Raw genomic sequence first — 21,180 nt, forward strand, 5'->3', positions numbered from 1 at the left:
GTTTATAAAAAAGTGTGTGAAAACTTTATTTTATATCATTTTTAACTGAGGTCTGTGTATGGAACTTGGTACTTATTTAGATCTCACTTCTTTTATTGAAGCATTCCAATATTATCGAACTTGGCATAAGCCTTTCACATTTATGTTTTGGGTGGGTAGATATTACTCTACTGTACTTAGTAGAAGTGTATTTAGAATGAAGAATATATAATGTAGATTAGAAATATAGTAGAAGTAGCTTCTATACTACTTTTCACACACACTGGTATAATCACTATTAAGACGGATTCGACTTAATTCGATTCCAAATATCACTTGAAGCTATTAGGGTAGCTTGATGCAGTGATCAAGCATAATTTTGCGTTTTTTACTAACTTTATATTATAGTGCAGCATATATTTTTTTAAACAAACACACTATAATTTTCTCCTGTGAGGGTGCGTTTACAAACATAAAAATTCACATGCACATGACAACCCAGACCCGATACTATAATTTATGGATCACACAGAGAGTTTTTCCGAGCGGGAATCGAACCCGCTACGCGTTGCGCGGCAGTCGGTTGCCCAGTCACCGTGCCAACCATGCAGTCAAATTACCAAAAATGTATTGAATATTGTTACAGGTAATAATGCAATTTATGCATAGAAGATAAATTATTTAACTATCTATCTATATCACTGCTATAAAAGCTTTCCCAAAGACAAAAAGAAATCGTTGCATTATGCTGCGACGTGAAGTAAAGTGAATTCCTGCTTAGCGTGAGAACTTGGCGTAGGGCACAAACGAGGGATTTTTGTAATTCGTCCGATTGACTTGACTGAATTACATAACGGTATGTAATATGTTAATCTTTGATTTTGTTTATAAGCGACGTATATCATACTAGCTTCTGCCAGTGGCGTGCTTTCGCATTATCAGCTGTTAGGCCTGTTAGCAGCGAGGCGCCCGCGCCCGCGCCCGTGTTATCGGAAGACTAGTAGGTATTTTAGTACTTTACGCGCGCCTGCTAATGAAATTTTATGGTTTTGTTATTGTGATAAAAATTAAACTAATGAGTAGTTTCTTTGGGAAAGTTGATTGTAGTTATGAGTACAATCACGTGTTTAAATATCATTCACTAATTACCAGTTGCCCTAATGATTACGACAAAGTGAACTATTGTTTATAGCCGATGATCACCGTCTTAAACTAATTTGTACCAAAATTCGCTGCTAAACATATCTTGATGTTTGTCGGTCAAAGTTCCTCGTCTACATAGCACCTTATAGTGGGGCAGCTCAGAGCTCCACTATTTTATAATGGACCAGTGTGACGCTAAGCTGACTAACGAATGACGCGGCTAAGTTTGAGCTTACCAAGCTTAGCTTACTGAGTAAATATGAGTATTACTGAGTAAATATGAGTATTACTCAGACTAACAGGCAGACTTGTAACATGTTAGATGTAAATTGTTTCTCTGAGTAATGGAAGTGGTGTATAATTCGATTTATATGTAGTTCTCTTAGTAGTGTTTCAGATTGTACATAAGTTACTATGTACAGTATGTTTATTAAGGTTTATGTTAAGTGTATGTTCTAGGTATTTGTTTAGATAGTGTACGAGTAAATATTGCTAAGCCTAAATAAGCAGCATGAGTGGTTAGATATAGTTTCACATTTGCCAAGGACTGTCTTGTCTATAGTTGGGCCGTTACAAACGTGTTAACTATCGTAAGTCACCATTATCAGATCTCTCGCTCAAACTTATGTCAGTTGTGCGGGATAGTCATATTCTTTTAACGTTGTAGTTCGCACGTTTGTAATGGCCCAGTTAGAATGCTTTTCCAATATGATTGGCACACATAGCTTCTTAGCACTGTGGGAATGGACTCAGCTAAGCTATGTTTTCATATGGAAAGATGCGTGCTATGTATATGTACTATAGATGGCTTCCCAACATCGCATACTCGACCTCGCACAGCTATGTTGCGGCGGCGCATCTTCATAGAACATCTTACTCATGCAGCTTAGTATCGGTGGAAACGGTCACATAATTCCACATCTTCGTAGCTGTCTTTATTAAAAACCATAAGAAGTAGCATATTTTAAAAATAAAGGAGAATGGCAGAATTCGTACAGCATACTTTTTTTGGTGTTCCCTGATAAAATTTGTACCACTTATTGAGGCAACTAAACCATTCATTTTTCTGTAAAAATAATATTTTTAGAAGCTGGGGTTTAGCAAATATATCAATTGAAAGATTTTAGTAACGAAACGTAATATAATGAAACAAAACGTAGAAGACATGTTTAGTTAGTTGCCATTAATAAAATATCAGAAAGTACGAAATGATAAATAAATATTTTGAAATAGAAATAACAGTAAATATAATTAACCAATTACACGTTATACCTTAGAATATATAATTAATGCATATATATGCATAGAATCTTTATATTTATAGGAATTATTTTTGCCATCAATATTTTTTTTTGTAATGGCAATTATTTATTGACAGGTTTGTAAAATCTCTAATCTGTCAAAGTCTGTCCGTGTTTTTGCCGTTGTTTTGTTTTGGATTGTAGTTTGTAACTTCATCTAAACAATTTAGCAATTATCTGGCCATTTTTACGTTGAGTTGAGCAACTTCTTCTCCGTTCTTTATCTGTTGATACTACTTTCGCGAAAGGACGCTTTATTAATTGTGTTGTGTGTACGTGTTTTATTGAAAATGACGAGTTTGCAATGCATCAATTGCAATGTTCGCTTGTCCCGAAGAAGAAGACACGCTATATCCAATGACGGTGAAGATATCGTCAACACTATTCGTCTGTGGACATATCTTAGAGATGTAAGTAGTTTCCACATAACATTGTGTACGAATGGGCCATAGTTACGAACTTCAATAACTTTTACGTGTGATATCACACTAAATAAACATATAAGTAATCGGTAACATGTATTATTTACTTGCCTTACTTGGTTTGCATAACACTGTTATAATTTATTAGTACCTATTATTTTGATTAATGGTGAGCCATACTCAAAATCATTTAATTATTTCTAGATTACACCAGATGACCATGTTTACCATGAATGCTGGCAGCTAGCTAGTCATTCATGTTCTTCTGATAATATGCCGAGAAGACACATAGGCCATCAGTGTTTGTGTTGTATGTGGACAACCCATACTAAGAATCAGGCAATGCAGAATTTTGATTGAAGAAGAACAAAGAATGGCGTACACAATTGCTACTTGGATCTAACCACGACAGGTATAAATAAGAACATGTATTATAACTTTTATCAATTCGGTATTTTATTTATTTGAAATAAACTAAGAAATAAAACAATGTAAATATTTTCCACTAATAGCATGTATGTTTAAATGAAAGCTTTTCTTTATTTATATTATTTATTTTAGCTTCATCCTGAAGATAAAGCTTGTGTGCGGTGTTGGTTAAGAGTGAGAACTAAGGATACTTCACTAAATGAAGATATTCAATCCGTTGAACCTAATCAGCAGAAAAGTGATAATTCTGAACTGATGTGTGCTGCATGTGGTCAAAGTCTTACTCCCAACAACACTGCTTGTTTGTTGGAGCACCAGCAGGTATATAATAATATGAAATAACATATTTATAGTAATTAGCTTCTAAAAACGCAATGCAAAAAGCAATTACAATTTTATGTTGCTAAATGTAAGACACTAATGATGTTGGCTCTACTAACAACAAAAGGATCCTGGTCTTTCCATTCTCTACTCCAGTGAACAATAAATATATTTAGTATTTTTGGAAAGGTCTTCAGTAAAAACCAATCCTTGTGTGTCAAGATTTATTCTCTAGCCTGGTCATGTTTTGCGCAATTTATATCTATCATATCTAAATGCTTAATTTTGAATTACATGAATGTTATTTATTTACAGACACCTTCCATTAATGAAGTTTGTGAAGTTTGCTGAGGCCAAGTATGCAATTTGAACTTCTATGTTCCAGATGGTCTATGTTGCTTCAAGCTAAAATAAAGTCCTGCCACTCTTCTCCTAGAACTTATTTTGTTTTCATAGTTGCAGAAACAAATATGAATAGCCGGGACATAATCAAAAGTGATTGCTGTAATTGTATTGTAGGTTTAAGAACATTGGGATGCTGCTCACATGTTATGAGCATTCTTTGGTATTTGAGTTATGCTTGCCATGAGGGTATGGGGTAACCCGACCTGCCCCTTTCTTGGATGAAGTAATATTAAGAACCAATCAAGTAATTATAAGAAAATAAAGTAAATGAAATTCCTACAAAAACTAAGTTGTTTTATTTACCTACACCGAAAACTTCATCAGCTCTTAATCATTGTCAAACTATTGTAGACCGCTGCTGGACAGGTCACTCCTTAAGCACCCTACTGAATGGGTAAATTCTCATGTCAATTTATCAACTTCCTATATTCTTTTTCATTAAAACAATGTTTATGTGCTTCGTGCTTACACATGATAAAGAACAAAGGGTAATGTTGGGACCACCTCTCAATAGTAATGAGACACCCTTCTATAGATAAATATTCTCAAACTGAATAAACTTACTAAAGTACTACAATTAAGCTTAAGCAATAAGTTGGTAAACGAGCAGACGGATCATCTGATGGTAAGCAATCGCCGCCGCCCATGTACACCTGAGGCGCTAGAAGTGCGTTGCCGGCCTTTTGGGGGTTCGGGATTTAAGGGTTGTTAGGGAAGGGGTAATTGCGCCTCCGGTAACCTCACTCACTCAACGAAATACAACGCCAACGCGAAACAAACTCTTGACAATGATGATAGTAGCTTACTTTATTACAAGATAAATGTTCCATAAGTCATTTCTTATCTTCCTACTCTTTCTCCTTCCGAAACACGAAGGAGACTTTCTATGATGGTCACCCATCCACACACCAAAGTCGGCAAGGGTTGCTTAACCTTGGCGATTGACCTGTGCTTTTGATATTATTAACAACAAGCTTCTCTACTAGCCCATACCTACTATATGTATATTCTACCTTATAAATAATATGAAAATCTTGTAAAATATCCATATTTACAGAATATTCCCATTGGCCATAGACAAACCTAACCTCAAACATAAAACTGGCTATATCTCTTATCTCCCAGCTTCTAAAAATCTGAGAATTTTTATAGGGCTTTCCAATCATGTTTACTACCAATTAAACCCAAAAATATTCGGGAACACGAAATTTTTTTTTGCTTAAACGAAACTCCCATACAAACCTGCCATTCTCCTTTGAAGTCCTAGATTCTTGCCTTCATTATGTTTACCACCGACGCAGGCTTACAAAAATTAACCTTTCTTTATTTCATTTAAGACTTACTTTTAAAGCGTAACAAAGTTTTTTTGTTAAGTATTTATATCTAAATAAAAAGGTCTTGAATATATTTTTTATGGCAGTGGATGCTGAAAATAGAATGGTTCTAACCCCAAAGTTCTAATTCTGCCACTCAAATCCTTAATAAAAACGGTTTACGTCATTATTTTTCCCAAATATTTTCCTTTTAATTCTTTCTTTGTTTAATGCGGGCGTGGGTGATCATGGAAAAGGTTAAACCCGTTAAACAAGCGTTCGGATAATTTCAACGAGTAATGCTTAAAGGTTATGTTTTTATCTTCACTTGTATTTTTATTTTTTTTTCTTATGAGCTTGTTAAATTTCAAAATTTGTCATTTTTATTATTTAACTACATTTAAAAAAAATGTATTTGATTAGGCTTTTTCTTTCTTATATTTACGTACACTTCAGTTTTTTTAACCGTTGTCTCACACTAGGATTTTTTCTGTCGTGTACGTTGACAGACATACAATTTCATATGCACATGACATCCAGACCCGAAACAACAATTTGTGAATTACACAAAGAGTTGCTCCGTGCGGGAATCGAACCCGCTACACGTTGCGTGGCAGCCAGTTGCCCAGCCACCGCGCCAACCCTGCAGTCAAAGTCAAAGTCAAGTCAAAATACTTCATTATTATTTAACTACATTTAAAATGTATTTAAATGGGATTTTCCTTCATATATTTACTTACCCTTCAGTCTACGTTCAACACGCTTATAATAAAGACATTGCGTTAAGTAAAAGAGCATGAACACGTTGGAATTTGTAATATCTCTCGTGCTACGCCGTAGCTGACATGATTATACTACGCGGCTACGAGGCTATGAGGCTACGCGGCTACGCTTGCTACGGGAGCCTCGAAGTAAATGTCAACATTTACGGTTAACGACTAATTAATGGGTACCGTACTATAATTAACAGATTTTAGATGGTAACTTATTTATTAAAGGCAACATTTTGATGTAATCTGTATAATAATATTTTTTATCGTGAGACATACTAAATTCATGTAAAGCGGAATGCAACTCATGTATGTGAGCCTTAAGCATGGCTTGAAACTAGTCGAGTTCCTCGTCAAATAGTTACGTGAGTAAGCTGATAACGTATAATAGAAAATTCTACTAACAGTCAAATGAACAGGTAGATAGTTTATTGAGACTAGTCATGAATCATGCAGGAATAAATACCATTAGACGTTCCATTACCTCTATTTACCCAACGCATAGAAAAACGTAACGACATATAAGTATATGTAACAGAAAAACAATATACGTACACCTTACAAAACTCCAATGCACCCACAACAAATGAAATTACATTACCCACCATTGGACGGTAACTGCAGATAGAAAACACGTAGTTCCGTAGTATGCGACCACATATACTTATACAAAACCAGTTTATCTTGGTCTCGCTTTGTATAATGTTTCTACACAGTCAAGGGTCAGCTTATACTGGTTTTGTATAACTTGATGTGTAACTGTGTGTATCTACGTGGTCGAGTCGTATCGTGCTCGTACGTAACTCGTACGGACATGGAACCTCTTGAGGTGGAATATTTGATGCTGTACTTTGTTTATGTTGTGTACCTGCGGCCTGCAAGGTGAAGTAAATAGTAGGAAGAAAATAGTAGTATTTGGGAATGTAGTAGTATTGGATTATTTTGTTTGTATTGTATGGTTTCAGTGTCTTTTGTTTATTAACTTAATAAGTTAAATTGTGTAATAGATAAGCGAGGAGCAGACTTAGCAAAATAAAATGACTGTGTAAGTAGAAGGGATGGGGAGAACAAAACTCATAATCGTATACTCAGAATTGGGAGTAATTTTAACTAACGTGTTTAGCGAGATACCTATTTAAACAAAATAAAAAATAGGCCCTTGTAGTAAATCGCACTATGAAACTTAGGTACACATGGTTCGTAGAATGCAGTATTAGCATTAAGTTTTATCGCACTATTGCTGCGCGGCTGCGTCCGCCACGTTTCTTCAGTCGCAAATAAACTACAACGCCTTTATTTTCTCATCTCTTTAATTTACTATTTATATTTCTTTTGAAGTCTTTTTTACATGTGATTTTATATTTTACTTTCGTCTTTACAAAAATCTCCCTTGAGTTGCAACGATAATATCTAAAGATTTAGCTGGACTGGTCCAATCCTTTACAACTTTTGACCGAACCAACGCACTTTATAATCCTTTTTATATCATTTGTTGAGCTCGTTGCCTTGTCGTTAATATTATGACGCTAGTAAACCAGGTGTTACTCGAGCGTCATGTGAGAGCCATTACTGTGAATATTCACACACAGCAGACACTATGCAAATGGTTGCAAGCAGTGCGTGACTGTGCATACCTTATATACTGCTACCTAACTGTAGATACAAATAGCACATCAATGTATACGACTAGTATAACTTGACCTCTCGGTCTATATAAACTTCATGTGATGCAGGGTCAAGTTATACTGGTGTTTAGAACTATCGGTGGTACCGTCTACACCTGGTGTGTTGCTCTGCCTACCCCAGATTAATGTGCCGTGAACATAGTCCACGTCCACAGAATACCGCTGAGTTAGTACGTGCCTACTATTTGAAATATTGCAGATTTGTTTTTTTTTTTTTGAAAAATGTTCGTCCATTCAAATGTGAGAGCTTTTGACTTCAGTTTGTACAGGCGTTTGTGCAATGGCTATGGAATTTTGATATCTTTGTATGTTGTTTTATGGTGTATTTTTTGTTGTGCATGCACTGCTGTAGTTACAACAAAGAATAAAGCAATTTTACATTGCAAAGGTTAGGGATTAATTATTGATAGAAAAACTGAATTAAATTACTTCAGTTCATTTTATTGATAGAAAGAAAGAAAAACAATTTATTTACACCGTAACACAAGCAAATTACAAATAGGAAACAAATAAATAAGGCACAAAAGGCCAGTGCACAGCTACATACTCATAGATATATATTCTTACCATACATCCTAACTTCTCTTTATATCGACTTAATTTCTATTTAAACAATTTATTTTTAGGAACCACTTGTTATAGGACGCTTCTATCTTCACAAATTGTATTCTAACGTCGAAAAGAAAATATCAGCGTAAAGTATATCGTTCGCAATATCGTACACAGCATCATTATGAAAGAATTTAATATATTAGAGAGCTTATCTTTGATATACGACTAGCTTCAGTTATTTCAATTTCTTGTGAGAAACTCGCAATCTGAGAGGAAAACCGTACAATGAGTATGAATAGGACAACGTATAGATATACAACGTACAATATACACTCGTCTTTCCGCTGTTGTTCAGCTAAGTCCGTCTTTTTATAAAAGATTGTTACGCAACAATGGCCACAAATGTTATCTCTCATATTTGATCTGATTCGGGAAATATATTACGTAATATACTAATGTAAACGCTACTTAAATTATCAAGGAAAATAGGGAAAGCATTATAAGTCCTTACCAATAGTATTTATTAAAAAAAAACCAGTTTGTGTTCACGTATTTTTACAATTATATTTTACATAATATGTATGAGTGTAACTTAGTACATTAATGGCCATGTGATAACAGAATTAAAATGTATCATTAGAACTTAAAACGGGATATTTACCATGTTTATTAATTTTTATGAGTTACGGATTATATGTGTATTTCGGCACTGTTGCAAGCACCGCACACGGATGATAAAAAAAAAGAATTAAAACGCATTAAAAACGGTGTCCCTAAAGCGCTCTATAACAAATTCAGACTCCAAAGTCTACCTAGGTAAAACATAGGTCACGTCTGGGAAATATGCAGGCAGCACGTGGCGCCTACGTAGTGCCTACATATTACCTACATATAGGAAACATATAGCCTATATAGTGCTTACATATTGGGGTGTACTTGCGACCGATTGCTCCGATAAAATATTAGGTAACAGTGAATGTTATGAATTGTAGATTGCAGAAATTTTATACCTACATAATGTTGTCGTTTTGGTTATTATATTGATGTTACTGGTTGGAATACGGTTTTGAATAGTAACTACAATGAGTTTGTATTGTAACTTTCGTGGGATATACTAAAATAATGATTATGTTTTTCGGCTTACTCACGTGTTAACTTGACGAGAAACTCAACTAGTATCAAACCATACTAGAGGCTCATACGATGCTACTCGAATTTGTAGCAGCGCGACATTCGCGGCGTCTCGTGTGTTGAAGAATGCTGCTCATGAATATGAGCCGTTAACATGGCTTGAAACTAGTCGAGTTACTCATTAAATAATTACGTGAGTAAGGCGAAAAATATAATAATGAACTACAATGATGCGTCTTATGATCCACAATACGTCCCTTTTTCTTCTGTCACGTCGGGCCAAGAAACACTTTCCTGACATTTTTCTTTACTTTGTATGGTTTCCTTTCTTTATGAAAGTTTCAGGGTGTAAAGAATAGAATTAGAAGCCTACTCTCAACATTTATTAAAAAAGATTCCCAGAGATCAAATAAATAACAACCAAACAATAGCAACACAACACAACGTTTTCGGCATAATCCTATTCTAAACAAAAAAGCATACGTTGTTAAGGTCCATTCATCAAAAACCCAGTGATTTGTTGGTCCCTGAGCTTCGTAACCGCTGCGTGTTTTCTTCACTCCACAGCCACCGGCCACTTCCGATGCAATAAGTCAGTCTGAACAAAAACACGAGTCGAGGTGTAATGGTCCGTCACCGAGATAAAAGGCATCCACCACGATTTACCAGCACCACTGCGAAATAACACGCAAATTCTCAACACAATCGCCTATATTTAGATCGAGAGAAATTTGTATTTTGATATACATTGCTGCTTTTGTGTGCTGATTAATTTATCTCTTCAAAGAAAGTGAGCAGTGTATACTCTTGTGGAGATAAAGTCGTTTTGTTTAAATAACAATAAAGGTCGTTGTAAGTTAGAAGTGAGCATAAATTGGTTCAGACAAAGGTCTGAAAATTGTTGGGACGTGAGTTAAGACTCGCGAGGTCTATCCGTCGAATTTTAGCCGCAAAGTTAAGGTTTAATAAATGTCCCGGTTAGGTTTTTAGGTTCAAGTACGTTACAGGGCTTTGTGTGTAAAATTAGGTTATTTTGGGCTCGTAAGGCTCGAGTATTCAGGCCACTGAGCTACTCACAGTACGTAGGTACACATTCCAGTATGTGACGACGATTAAACGAGCGAACAAACGTTTCAGGCATGCTCATGTTCGCTTTAGGGCCTTAGTTAACTCTAAAATTATGTTATTAACATTTTACTAAGATATTTTTTGTAGGAAATATATTTGTATGCATATTATTGTTATTCAGTGGATAACAGATAACGAGACATTCCAAAGTACATTATCTTATCATTTAATCAATAAAAAATATTATTAAGTAGTATATAAAGATAAAAACATTACATTGTTTACTTTATTATCACACTAGCTTTTGCCCGCGACTTCGTTCGCGTGGAATAGTGACTTCCGGCAAAGGAGATTGTCCAAAACTGGCTATTTTTGAACAGGCTGCTCAACAAAAATGTAATTTACCAATAATTTTATTTATATTTTAGTAAATGTCTGATCCTAATAACTTTGTATCAATTAGCAGTATAAAAAATCACATTTATTTTAGTATTTGTTATGATAACCAAGTCAGTTGACTTTGAATTTGACTTCAGTGCTGTCAATCTGTTGTGTTTTGCGTCAAAATGACAGATATTATTCGCTTTGTTCTTTTGCATTGTGAGTGTTGTTTTTCTAAGTCTTCAATGGATTCTGATTCTTCACTACTACTACCTACTATGGCGAACACATAAGAGGCGATGGTTCCTATACGATTGAATTATGCAGAAATACTGCCAGCAGCCTACTGGAAGGTTTCCCGCTCCCTTCAGTCAACTGCAGTTTATTGCGTGGGAAAATACATAGTAGACACATTAGTAGAAAAACATATTTTGTATATATATTATATGAGAATAACACTGAAGGGAGGGCAGCTATAAAACAATATTGCTGCAACTGCATGGTGGGCCGTAGAACAGTAGATTGCTGTGCACATAATTATAATGACTATTATTTGGTTTTTGAGCTGGGCAAGGTACCAGGAAAATATTAATCCACCTGCCCAGTTGCTAGACCATATTTTAATTACATTTGAATCAGATTAATAAAGAATTTTAATAAAAAAATGTTTTATATCATGCATAAACAGCTTCAATAAAATGTAAAAAAAAACTAAATATAAATCTGGATACAAAACTAAGTTTGTATCTTCATTCTTACTGATATGAACTATTAAATCAAACATATATTATTAGCTAAACTGCTTGTTCAAAAATAGCCAAAGTCCCATACAAATTGGTCAATCTCCTTTTAGTTTTAACCACATAGTTCCCGATCTCGCGGAATCTCTTCAAAAATGAGATGTAGAAGATATTCCAGGGAACTCTTCAAAAATCAACATAATGAGCTCTGCGTTTGAATTTAATAGATGTATACTCACTTAGGGCATTGAAAAAATAGTTTAAAAACGGACTTAAACTAAATATTTTTGAAATAAAAACTATCCTATGTCCTTTCTAAGGTTCTAAACTATATCTGTACCAAATTTCAACCAAATCCGTCAAATAGTTGCGGAGATTAATGGTATAAGCATAGAATAGTGTTCGACGTGATTTTTTAATTTGACATAACTTTTTTATTTATGAACCGATTGACATGAAACAAACACTAAATGTTAATTGAAGCCTACCACAATATATTCGTGAAAACCGCATCCAATTCGGATCAGCCGTTTCTGAGATTAGCGCGCATAGACGCACAGACAAACAGACAAATAGACAAACAGACAAACAGATAAACAGACAAACAGACAAAAAAAAGTTAATTACATTTTTGGGTTCGACATCGACATAACAATAACCCCTGCTATTTTTTTTATTTTTATTTTCAATGTACAGACAGCACTTTTCTACGATTTTATTATATGTATAGATTAGTTTTGATGTAAAATATTACGATTTTTTATTTAAATGCAGACATATTTCCTGATGGGTATAACCTGGGTGTTTTCAAAGCCCGAGTGAATAGGTTGCTTATAGGCAGACATGCTCCATCGTCACTTACCATCAGGTGAGCTAGCGGCCACTGGCGACCCAATAAATGTAAAAAAAATACAAACCGTCTAACACGCGGCATATTTGCTAAATACCTATATAATCATTAGAACATCAACCAAAAATGAAGGGTCCGTTAATACGCGGCTCAGCTGGACGTTGAACCCGTCATAATCCTTGCACAATACAATCCATGGGACAAGCTCATGTGATATAGGTTTTGCACTCCCCATGGGCTTATGAAAGTGTTAATCTGTCTTTAAATCATTGGAGGATTTGAACTCGTGTGGGTTGTGTCAGTCCTGCTTTTGTTTTGAAGAACTATGAGGTACTGGATCAATGGATGAGTGTGCGTAAATGCCTGTCATGTATGAGGTCTCGATCAAGTAAAGGAATATTAGGAACTTTTCGGTTTTTGGGAATTCGAGGATCATTTTATGTATTATATAAGTCATATGCTGCATAGTTGATGTAAGAACATAAAAGTACACAGGAGTCACCTACTTACAGATCTCTTTGCAATCCCCGACACGACAACGTGTTAAAAACTTTTTAAAATCTTAGCCTAAAGCGAAGTAGGGTTCGTAGACAGCATATCAACCTACTCTATACTGTTAAATTGATTTGCAACCTTATCTCGTTTGTTATAAGGTCGAAAATCTAAAGTATTGAGCTTAGCTTCATATGCTTCGTACTTGAATATCGAGCAGCACTTTTCCACTACACTTTGCTAGTTATTAGAACTGGGTCACATATTGCCACCTGCATGGTTGATGTGCACGCGAATTTCATTGGTATTCTAACTGGGTTAGGGTTATATTTGATTGGCATATATGGGCTTGATATTAGAGCTATATGGCGACAGTTTCAGTTCGTATTTGAAGATAATTGGTTAGTATGTGAATTGAGATCTGTGATACTGGGCGCTTAGGTACTCTAGAAAAGTTGAAACCAATCTCAATGTTAATGCAATTTCAATCAAATAAAATCTCAATAATGATTCAATGTCAAAACTATACAACCCCAATCGTAGCTGTTAAAATAGCATTCAAATTAAATTTAATACCATTTAGTGCATTCAATATCCATGCAATACGTACGTAATGTGCGCTAGTGTTGCAACTCAAGAGTACGGAATTTCATAATATAGATGTTGATCGATCGGAATTGGTTGCAAGAGTAAGCCCCCTGATTATAAATGTTTGTTATAAATGTTAGATGAAGTATTTTTTTTTAGATTTCCGACGTATTTCCGTAAGGTTGACTACTGAATGATAAGTTATGGATATATCTACCAATAGGTACCTAATAACCAACGCCCGGCCAAAGCCGTAGGTTTCGCCAAAGGTTCGAACGATGGTCGAGTTTAAGTGAGAGAGCGATGGAACCTAGCTTTTGTCTAGTTTAAAGAGAAAAGTAATTACAGACGTGACAATTTTAAGTACTTACATTACCAAAAGAAAAACGACCTTTTACAACAGTAAGAGGTTAAAATGGTACTGGGAACACAAAGTACCATTTTAAAGGACCAAAATCATATATTTCCAGTGCAGCCTCAGGAGAAATGTTTAGGATGGGCGCCGAGAAATCTCTGTAGCGAGCGTTGGAACTTTCTCAATTTTTCATTAGCACTTCGAAAATCTGTCTTCAGTTCACCTGGACTCCGTGCGATGCTGAAAATGAAGTTTTGTAACTAAACTCATAAAGTTACGGGAACATTTGTTTTGAAAACATGATGAAATATAGCTTTAAATCTTTTCTATAAAAGTTTTTAATAGTTTATTTTAATTTGTTAGTCGTTTAATGATTTTTTAGCGTACGAGCCGGTAAACGACCTGACGGATCATTTGATGTTTTTTTTTTTTGAGGTGGGAAAATCATCCAATGTCTTCTCCCGCCTTGGGCGAGGCGAGAGGGAGTGTCAGACTCTTACTGACTAAAAACCACCCCGTTCCTTCTCCTGCTTTTCGAGCCGGAGCCCCGGTAAACCCGCTAGGTAGTCCGCAGCTCCGGATCACTTGATGGTAAGCAGTCGCCGCTGCCTATGGACACCCGAAACACCAGAGGCGTTACAAGTGCGTTGCCGGCCTTTTGGGGGTTAGGAATTTGCGGGTTGTTGGGGAATCAGGGATTGGTAAGGGGCTTGTTTACCGGATTATTCCATAACAAAACTGTAACCTTATTTTTTTTCAATTTGGTTAAAAGAACCTTCTTTTTACAAAAGTCCTATTTACAACCAATCCATGAACGCGAACGTCTATTGGTTGCAACTTGCAAATTCAATTCAAATTACTTTCCACAGAGTAGTGTTAAAGTCAGAGAGCTTGCTACTTTTTTTACAAGTGTAGCTGACGACACTACATACTGCCTTTACTTTTTTCTATTTTTCTTTACACGAGTGGCTTTGAGCACAGAGTATCGAACGTCCCACATTATTGGACGGCGCGGCAACTAGCTGTGAACAGATAGACGTAATCACGTTACAAAGGGAACGAGTGGAATACATTAGGATAGGAGACACTGGATCTATGGTATAGTATCTGCGTGTAGTATCGATAAATCAATTTGTAGTGCATAATAGTCTTACTATGCAAAGTTTGAAAATGTTTTGTTTTAATAAGACGTTGCCCTACACTAGGAAAATCCTAGTGTAGTGTGAGCGTTTACAAACATACAAGTTCACAAACACATGACACTTATATAGACCCGAAACAACAATTTGTGGATCAGACAAAGAGTTGCTCCGGGCGGGAATCGAATCAGCCAGCCCAGCCACTGCACAAACCATGCAGTTAACTGTATGTGTGTACATTGCTTTTTTCACTATGTGAGTAAAATATAGACTAGAATAACACACCGAATACTTTTTCCTAAGAAATGATAGTTTTACATAAAATAATCAATTTATTGGATTGTAAACAATAACTACAAATGTTTACATAGGTACTTATTAAATTCTACACAGATGAAATATCATAAAACAACAACATTTGAAGGGTATTTCAAATTGATTTCGTCTTATATATTTCTGAGAGTAGGTAAAAATAAATCGGTGTAAGTAGGTGCTTGTAGCTTTCCACTGAACGGTCTGGAATTTTCTACAAATCGTATTGGCTTCTTCAATAAATAGCGGTGACATTTACAACAATGAACACTGATATAACGATCAAGTTATTGGATTTCTTCGAACCGTCTTCAATCGTGTGGGTTGTGGGTAGCTCCTTGACTATGAATGAATAATATCAGTCCTTTTATAACTTTTTGACGAATCTTATTGGGTGTTTCAAATGTACTTAGCAATAGCAACGAGTCTGGAAATTTACTTGACGTATGGCTGTAGGTACACGTCGTTTTAAATAGGACACATAACTCTATACCTCTTAGAGGGGCTGATAAATTTTTTAAGATTTTTCCTGTGTCGTGGTTGCGTTTACAAATATGTATACAAGTTCACAGGACCTAAAACAACAATTTGTATATCACACAAAGAGTTGCTCTATGCGGGAATCGAATTTCTTATACGTTGCACGGCAGCCCAGCCAACCGCGCCAACCGTTATTTTGTACATATTCAGTTCGACTCAGTCAGATTAAATGTCAGTTGTATACATATACTTATGTATGTTGTTTTTAATAAACATGGGATACATAATACCTATAAATAAGGCTATATTATACCCTTATCCAGATCAACTTGTGTAGATAAGGTTTGTAGTTAACGAATGGCAGCGTGCCAGGGAATCTCTCACGTTGCCAATACCTGCCTCTAATACTTTCCTGCCAATATCATCATGCCAAGTTATTTCAGTGGCATTGGCAGGTTCTTTCTTGTTCCCTTTTTTCATTACCCTAAAGTTTTATTGTCATGGATATTTAATTTTGAATTCAAGTAAGGTTGTTTGCTATTTGTCTCAAATATGCGTTAATTTATCTAATGTTGGGTGTTAGTGATTTCTAGTCTCTTCTGACGGACTCGTTGGTCGAGTGGGTTCGATTGGTTGGGCAAATTAATGCTGAGCTTTATTCGGTTTTTCGAAAATTTCTCAGTAGTAGCACGGAGTAGATAGCCATATTATTAGGCACTGGAATAGTGCCTAATAATATGGCTATAGACTCGCCCCCTATTACATAGGACTTATAACACAAATTACACAAATGGTAAAAAGCGGTGTACATTATATAGCGGCATTAATGCGTGCAGAAATGTTTACCTCTGCCTACCCTTCGGGGATAAAAGATATAACGTTGTCTGCCTTTGCATTACATAATTGATCTTACATTTTATAAATAGGTAAGCAATTCTGACAATTTCTTTTCGAATAAAATACGTGACGTTAAGTTATGTATTACCATTAACTGGAAAAACTAAATATATTTTCCGATTACTCGGAATGCCAATCCACGTGAAATCTTGTCTTGTTTTAATTTGGAATTTCTGAGAATTATATAGAACTCTTCAAGAAAATTATATTTAGATAAACTTTAAAGGAAAATGGAAATGCTTTTAGATTAGATTATTGTAATTTAAAGTCTTTTGGGAAACAGGATGGCCAGTATTTTACTGGTTAAATGATTTTGGTACTCTTAATCGACCTTATAGATTGTTAGGATTACTGTTACTCAGCTTTACCTGAATAACTATAAACTACACTAACTATGTATTAAAAGCTTCCTAAATAACAATAAGCACGTGACCCGTGCGCTTCCAGCGTGCGGACCACGCGTTGGCCTCCCGCTGTCGGCTTTTTTGTATTGACGTTATGAAATATATCATACGATATACGATTTAAAGTTCAAATTGAAATGTCAAGATAATTGTTTGTTTGTTTTAAATAATAATTTCTGGGTTGGAGTGGTGCTCGTTGAGTGTGTTATGTCCTTTAAGGGTTCAGGGTTCAATTTCGCTTTAGGCACAGTGTTTTGATAATGATGCTGAAACTAAAAATGTACCTACTAATACTAAGATCTAAATATATTATTATACATCCAACAACAAGGCAGAAGGTGTTCCTTTGTTTCCAAAATAGATTGTATTAGGATTGCCACCAACTGTTCAAGGGTTTAGCCCATTAGAACAAGATTAACTCCAGAGGTTTAACCAATTACATTGGGATTAGCTTTCAGTTCTAGCCAACTTATACTAACCACTACGGAATTTGGGGTTCCTCGCTGTATTTAGTATTTAGATTTATAAAACACAAAATTGGTTGAGTCTTATTTTTCTACAAAAATAGGGTTCAGTTTTGAATGACTTTTAGCAAATGAAATTAACCAATCACCTTTTTCGGTCACAAAGAAATATAGTCCTTTTTGATTCGTAGCAGAAAGTCTACTTTTAGGCTTGTGTTCAGTAAGAAATATTTACACCAAAATAAACAATGACACAGCAAATACGTCAAGAAATCAGACACCATTAACATCAAACGTTATGTTTGTAACTAGGGTTGCCAACTGTACTATATATATATACCTATAGTATGTAAAAATACTATATTTCTGTACGCCCTTTGCTTAGACAAAATATTTTGAAGATTAACCAAACTTGATGGAATTAATATACACATATTTTTGCATTTTACCATTTAATTATTCAAATCAGACCAGTAGTTCCATAGATTAGCGTGTTTGAACAAACAAACTCTTTAGTGTAGAAGTATAGAAAAAAAATTACGAATTGAAAATATTGGTATAACCCGTATAAAAAACTTGAGAAAAACGGAAAGCTCTATTATTTATTCTTCCATACTAAAATACTATAATTAAAACACTAAAATATCTTTGAAGTGTACTATATTTTATAAAAAATATTATATTTCTACAAAAAAATATTGGGAACCTTAGTTGTAACGCTTGATGTTAACCGATCAACAAATAAGCTTTTACGTTTATTACTTTCCCATACGAGTAACACCTTAAGATACCTCCAACAAACTTGTAAGACCACAAATCGCTTCTGACTCAAGGACAAAACATGCTTTAGTATTTATAAGATAACAGTAATTTGTCCTTAAATCTCATCCGAGGCCAGTGTCCCGTGAACTTTCTCAACAAATCATGATAAAATAAACCACGGGCCGGGCCTATAATTTTTATTAAACCTAATTATGTGCCATTCCCCACAACGGCTCTCTACCGGTCCCAAATTATTTAAATTAACCGACTTTTCGAGGCCTCAAAGCATTTCCTCCGGTTAAGTAGGTTGCGTCGTAAAAGCCGTGTTCCGGATTTGTTTTGTTGTTCAGTGCAAACATAATGTCAATGGGTTTTTGTGTTTTTTGTGTCAAGGTGAAGATTTGAAAAGGAAACATTTTTACTCCTTTCTTTTAAAGGCGTTAGCTTTTGGGGAGAAAGGTGAGGGGTAAAGCCATTCCCTGGTCACTCTTCAGCACTTGTGAGGAGGCACCGGGTTAATTCTAACTAGATCAGCTCTTGACTAACACTCGTACTCCGGTTTAACTGACTTCTCTAGAGGATGTTTCTTCTGTCATTCTTTAGCATCAATGTTGGAGACATAATAATATTATGCAGATTAATTATTATGTTATCGGCTTATTATAACTTTCGTGAGACATACTAATTTAATTATTATTTTATCGGCTTACTCACGTATATAACTGTTTGACTAGGAACTCGACTAGCAGCACTGAGTTAACATAATAATTAATTTAGTATGTCTCACGAAAGTTATAATGAAAGAATATTATGTAGCTCTTGAAGCAATACTTAGTATCTAGAACAATAACGGGTAATATTATCGACGCCATTATCTGATTAAGACAAGATACTTACAGATATTTACAATACTAAGATTAAAGCCATTGTTTTTATAGATAGCCCACCATCTAATATGTAACACAACCGCACGGAGGGTTGTGCTATTATCTGATTCATTTGTTTCCCATGAATATTCTATGGGTATTTGTTTACACCTAAAGTCCCCGTCACGAGAAGCTATAAATTTTGTAAACAAGTGTTCAGGAGTTCACAACGTAAAAGTAAAAAGTGATAACGAAACAATAACAAAATTAACAATAACAACCAGATCCGCGATATATGCAAAGCAATGAAACAAACTCGTAAGCATTCGAAACTCGAATGACTGTTTATTTCAAAATGACGTCCCGATAGTTTACAATCCCTGCGACGGACGCGTTCCGGTACCAAGAAACACAAACGATAGCGCTTTGCGTCGTTAAAATATAATTTGACTAAATTAAATAGGTTGTTACTTTCATATAACCCGTCTATATTTCATGTCGATTGAATATGTTCAAGTTATTATTATCTCGCAGTATAAAATGTTTACTTAGTAAAAGATGTTTGTTTACATAATTTATAGCTTCTCGTGACGGTTACTTTAGCCTGGTATAATCTCTTTAATCTTGGTTTTTTTGGGCTTTGATTTTAAGATGTTGTAAAGTTATAGGATTATGATTTATTGGCATGGTAGTTAGATATGCTACCTACCAAATTCATGGTACATTAATTATGTTCATTTGCAATTTATGTCTTTGACTGCCAATAGAAAAATGTTGGAATTCTCCGCTAACGTCGGTCACCGGTTACCATCTACGGCGTTCAATTTGTGTAAGCAAAATTTCTAGAATTCTGTAATGATCGCTTATGTGGCTTAACCAAAACATTACGTCAGCTTATTCAACGTATAAAGACTATCATATACTATCAATTTCTGAATGTTTGTCCTTTGTGTTTTTATGGTGTACAATAAAGAGTTTTCTAATCTAATCTAATCGAATTTAATTTCGTCTATTAAACTCGAATTAGAATTTTAGGTACCCAGCATTTTTGATATGGATAACCTAAATCATATACAGCGTGTAACAAAATACTCATATACATCAAGAAGCACTAAGAATACAAGTTGAATAGAATCTCTACAAAGTTTAAGCTCAAAATACGTTTTAAAAAAATTGGTACCACATACTTGGTGTCACATGGTTCTTGATTTTAAATAAATCATACAAACGTATCACAACACTACAGGAGTCACTCGCTAATAACGAAACATTTCCTCTATAAATCTGATCGCCTAGTACCAGTATCTACCTAATTTTGATGATCGGTTTCTGGAATTTTATGTATTGGAAAAATTCATAACTTCGTTCCATGAAAACATGAGTTTAAAAAACCCGTCCCGTATCGTTTGTTATGTTATCTAGAAACCGTGCACTTGATATGTATATTTTTTTACACCGTGTATATGTATATCTATACTATATACTATAATATTATAAAGCTGAAGAGTTTGTTTGATCGATTGTTTGTTTGTTTGTTTGTTTTAACGCGCTAATCTCCGGAATCACTGGTCCTATTTGAATAATTATTTTTGTGTCGGATATTCCATTTATCGTGAAAGGCTATAAGTTATAAAACACTACACTACGATCAATAGGAGCCAAGTAGTGCGGGTAAAACCGCTTGGAAGCAGCTAGTAGATATATAAAGCGGGTAACCACGAGTTATTTGAGTGACCTCTCGAGTGTCATGGTGTCCGCTTGTTATTGATTCAATGACTCGCTCGGACATTTCATTTGCCTGCATCCCTCGCTAGCTTTCCAATACACGATGTCTGTAAAGCCTGTTACGCTGCTCGACCGTGGTTGGTACTTTGTGATTTTTTTTGGTAATTGTTGACTAAAATAAATTGTCTGTCTTGTAGATTATTTTA

General features: G+C 35.1%; 1 long non-coding RNA gene across 2 annotated transcripts; it reads left to right on the forward strand.

The window, feature by feature from the left end:
* The first annotated feature begins 2,096 nt into the window (after nucleotides 1-2,096).
* On the forward strand, nucleotides 2,097-4,609 carry LOC118281511 (uncharacterized). 2 transcript variants are annotated; one of them, XR_007705290.1, is made up of 4 exons: nucleotides 2,097-2,833; nucleotides 3,050-3,257; nucleotides 3,407-3,595; nucleotides 3,911-4,608. It is a non-coding gene; the product is annotated as an uncharacterized LOC118281511 (long non-coding RNA). The 2 variants fall into 2 exon arrangements; XR_007705291.1 differs by having other exon boundaries at nucleotides 3,050-3,595; nucleotides 3,911-4,609.
* Nucleotides 4,610-21,180: the final 16,571 nt, after the last annotated feature.

This window comes from Spodoptera frugiperda, chromosome 4 (genome assembly GCF_023101765.2).
Source record: "Spodoptera frugiperda isolate SF20-4 chromosome 4, AGI-APGP_CSIRO_Sfru_2.0, whole genome shotgun sequence".
Classification (NCBI taxonomy): Eukaryota; Metazoa; Arthropoda; class Insecta; order Lepidoptera; family Noctuidae; genus Spodoptera; species Spodoptera frugiperda.